Source organism: Vigna unguiculata, chromosome 4 (assembly GCF_004118075.2).
Source record: "Vigna unguiculata cultivar IT97K-499-35 chromosome 4, ASM411807v1, whole genome shotgun sequence".
In the NCBI taxonomy this organism is placed as follows: domain Eukaryota; kingdom Viridiplantae; phylum Streptophyta; class Magnoliopsida; order Fabales; family Fabaceae; genus Vigna; species Vigna unguiculata.
Window position 1 is genome coordinate 30,822,036 of NC_040282.1, and position 5,236 is coordinate 30,827,271.

Sequence of the window (5,236 nt, forward strand, 5' to 3'; positions counted from 1 at the left end):
TGACTCTCTGAAAAAAGTAATTCACCGTTACCATCCTTAACAAGAATGTTTGTTTAGCTTGAAGTAACACAGGTTTTAAGAAATCGATTTCATGTGACTGTTTTATTTTTTAATATTTTCTTATATATTTAATGTTATTGCTGAATTTTATAATAAAGAGTTTATTTCTGTCTCATATTATTTTATTTTATATTTTTCTAAATTATTAATTTACTATTTCTAGATACATAGTAATACTAAAAATATATGTTTTAGTTTGTTTTAGCTTTTATATTATGATATTTTCAAGATTATGGCGAAAATTTATGAATAATTATTAATATAATCAAAAATTTAATTTAAATTATATATATTTGGGTGGTAAACTGAATTTAATTATATCTAATGTTTTTAGATATTTTAAAGTCATGTAATAGATAGGTTCTAATATAATTAAAAGATATAATTATATTTTTGAGGTGTTATTTTTAAAATCATTATAAATATTAGTATTTGTTTGACTATGCACATATATGCACATTCTAGTAAAAGAATATAGGTAAGTTTTCTTATTTATAATAATTATAAATGCAATAATGAAAATAAATACAATCGGATAGAAAGAAAAATTTGTGTTTTCCAATCTTTTGAAAATATTGAAGTTAAATTTTAAACATGAATATTCAATAATTTTAAACACAGATTGTGTTTTTTTTTTCTGATTATATATGAATATTCAATTTCAATAATTTTAAACACAGATTGTTCTTTTGTTTCCGTTTACATCTTTTACTCATCTTTATATTGTGATATGAAAAGTAATATTTTCTTAAAAAATATTAAATTCAATCTAACAATTTGAAAACAACAAAAAATAATGTCATATGATTTATTACATAGAAAATAAAACCAAAAGGCAAACTTTTGTTTCAAAACTACAAATCATTATAACTACCCAACAAATATAATTTTTCTTTTTAATTAAAAAATAAATTTACTTAATTTTAATGCCTTATTATATGCAACATTTTTATTTTTTTAATACATGATAATACTATTAAAATTATCTTCTGAATTAAATATTATGATCTTAGTTTTTTTTTACATACCAATTTTTCAACTCGGAGCATTCATTAATTTGTTGAAGACATAAATGTATTATAAAAATATTAAAGTCACATTGATTTTCATAAAAACATAATATAATAAAAGAAAATTTTAAAAATATTTTAAATATTAATTAAGATAATTAAAATAGCAGTAAAGATGAAATGTAAATAAATATTTTTTAGAGAAGAAAATAGTAAAAGTTATAATTCATTTAGTATCTAATTTAAAAATGATATTTCATATTAAAAAATTATATTGATTTATAAAATTCTACATGATGATTCTTCAAATGGTAAGTGACTCTTTTATTAATGAGTGTATTAAAAAAAGTAAATATTTAATTAAGAAATATTTGTAACATTTTTTTTTAACCTAGAAGGAAACAAACTTGAATGAATTTAGATGGGTTTATATTCACTTATTTTTTCTAAATTGTAAAAAGGATGTGAGGTCAATGTATTAGAAGTCATCATGACAAGAGAAATTTTCTTAATAGTTTGTGCTAGAAAGTTAGACTTATGTATCCCTATTGTCATGAAAAATAAGTTTAAAAACAAGTTTTATCACTTTTTAGTATAGTTATTATCATTTGTCAATATTATATTAAAGCCATATTGATTAAATTCAAGCTACCAAGCTACCATATCGTAAAAACATTATATACATTATATTTCACTCTTGCCAATTGTATGTGCAAAAGGTAACATGAATAGTGTTGGTAAAGTCATGTGAATAATTCACTTTTGCCAATACACTTAATTATTTCCAATATTATTCATTTTCTCCTCTACATTCATGTGAATAAACAAGAACAGTTTTCAATGGTCAGCTGAGCTCATTGGTTCACAAAAGCAGCAAAAGAAAAGTGTTTCGAAAGAAAACAAAATTCATTGAAAATGTAAATGACGAAATTGCTTCTTTCATACTCATTGGTCCAGTTATTATTTATTTTTAATACTTTTCTAAGAATTATCAGAAAGCATGGTAAATAACTAAATCAAAACTAACTATCCACGTAAAAAAAATTAATTTAATTTAAACTAATTCATTGTTAAAAGAAAACAAGATAAAAGGCCAAAAATATTCTTTTGAAACTGCAGAATATTATAAAGTTTTAAAGGCTGTAACAATTATTTTTGTTATCAGGAACAGTTTTAGTTAAAAAATATAGATTTACATAATTTTACTTTCTTACTATGTGTATCATTTACCTATTCAATTTCATTGATTTTGTTTTCAACAGTACCTTTTAAATTAAATATTTTAATTTTAGGTTTTTCTTTTTTACCTATGAATGAATATTAGAGTATTTATACGTACAACGATCAAGAAAAATGATTAATCATAAATTTATATATATATATATATAATTTATTTATAAAACATTCTAACAATAAAATAAAATTTGTATAAAAAAAATAAAAATAAACAATGTATTATATTCGAGTGAATATAAATCAATACATTACAAATAGTCAAAACAATATTTTATAATTGAGCTTCTTTTTCTTCAACTTAGTTCAAGTCAGAACATTACTAAGTAAAAGTGAATAATAATAATAATTAAGAAAATGTATTAATTTTAGAAAAAAAAGAAAACATACAGACTCTATGTACAGCAATAAAAGAAAAGAAAATAATAGAAGAAATTGTTGAATTTTATATATTTAAGATATTATTAAAATATTATTTTAATATTATTAAGTTTCTAGAAGTAGTAAATTAATAATTTAAAAAAAATAAAAAAAAAATAATATGAAACAAAAATAATATAATACAGCTGTAACATAAAGTATAAAATAGTATTAAAAAAATAAGAGTCGCGTTAAATCCGTATCTTAAAATCTGTGATATGCCAGACATTCCTATTGGCACTACGAACGGTGAATTATTTTTAATCGGAAAGCCAAAAAACAGAGATTGTATTTGATTCCTTTAAATTAGCCAACTCATTTATCAAAAAGTCATATCTAACCTAAAGAGAAGAGAAATCTCTCACTGTGCAGCTGCGCATGTGTTCTTCTTGAAGGTAAGTTATCTATCTTTAATTCTCGCATGAATATGTTTGACAGAAAACCTTTTCTTTCATGCATATCTATGTTAAAACTTTTCTCTTTTTTGTTCTAAGAACATGAAATTTGTGATCTATGTTAAAACTTTTCTCTCTTTTTATTCTAAGAACATGAAATTTGTGAATATGCTTCACTTCATTCCCATTTGTATTGAGGAAGTTCTTTTCACTTGAAAGCTATTATTTTTCTCCATGTCTTAATTCTTCTTTACATTTTATAAACACTATTCACATAATATAGATGTGTTTAATATCTTCACATTTGTAGAAATTCAACACTTTTTCATGTAGGTAGAGTTTGCATATTTTTTTTCTTGTACATCTTTCATTTTGGTGTGTTGTCACTTTTCCAATATTTGATTCTTCAATCATTTTATATATATATATATATATATATATATATATATATATATATATTTATTTATTTATTTATCTTTGGTTCACTTTTGTCTATTGATGTTCTCTCTTCAATTGTGATTGTAAAGGAAGAAGCTCAATTGTAAGATATGGTGTTGGCTATTCGTAATGCACTGTTATGTATTAGTTCGTTAATACAATATCTTCTGTGTGGAATAAGTTCACATTTGAAGAAAAATTAAATAGATGGCTGTTTTTTTTGACAATGCTTTGAACATTGAGTAAGTATTTCATGTCCAGTTAGAAAATATTATCTTGTGTATTTTTTTCTTTGTCTTATTACTTTCACCACTTCATCTTTCTTTTTATTTTATTTTTCTTTGTTGTTGTTGTCTTTAATATCATTTAAAGTGATCGGAAATGATGTATAGGAAACTGAGGAGCTATATTCCGGATGAAAACTCAATACACACAGAAGCAATGAAAGGAACAAAACTTAAGATCCCTGCAACCTCCAATCTTTGTTTTGTTGGTTTTTCACTGTGAAGAATTTTTTTTCAACCTACGATACATCAACAAGACATAAAGAAAGTGAAAAACTGTCAAATAAAATCCTGACACAAGTGTCCTTGACTAGGTCAGTTTAGTATTATAAATATCAAATTTTCTTTTTATTTTAGATGTTTGTTTTTTTGAATATGATATGTTTAGCACCACTCTTCAAGAAGATATCTGAACTAGGTTTAGGTTTACTCTTATAGTGTGACTTCTGCAACCAACAAGACATAAAGAAAGTGAAGATATGATATGCTGCATATGATAGATGAGGTTATGGCAATAAACTTAGTTCAGATTTCTCTTGCAGCAGTCGTGCTAAACATATCCCAGTTTCATATGAGAAATACAAACATCTAAAATAAAATCAAAACCTGAGATATATAATGCTGAACTGATCTGGTAGAGAGACACTTGTGTCAAGACTCAATCTGACAACTCTTCCCTTTTTTTTAATTTCTTTCAAATTGCAACAAAATTTTCCTTTTTGTTTTTGTATACAAGGATTACTTTTTTGTATTGTATTTTAGTGGAAATTTTTAATTTTATTACTGTTTATGGTTGTATTTTATTTCATTTAACTAGTTAGATGTTCACTAAAAAGTCATGTATATATTCTAAATATTTCTAATAGTTACAATTTGAGAATTTATTATCATTTTTCTTGGCCACATGTTAGTGATGTAGATTTTTATTTAATACGATTTAGTGTTGCTATTTTCCATAACCTTATAATATATTATTCGAAATATGTAAAATTGATTAGAGAAGTTGTTCGTAATAAATAGTTTTATTAGGTCAATGCGTATGGAAAATTTATACATTTCAAAGGTGAGTTTGAATATCTATATTAATATTATTTGCTTCATTTCTTTTATATTTTTACACAAATTTTATTTTATAGTTAGAATGTTTTATAAATATAATATTTTTATATGATTTATGATTATTATTTTTCTTGACTGTTGTACGTATCATCAAATATAAAATAATAATAATAAATACACTAATATTCATCTATAGGTAAAAAGACCTAAAATTAAAATATTTAATTTAGAAGGTACTGTTAAAAGAAATCTACTTTTTAACTAAAATTGTTCTGATAAAAAGAATAATTGTTACCCCTTTAAATGTTTATAATATTCTGCAGTTTCAAAAGAATAT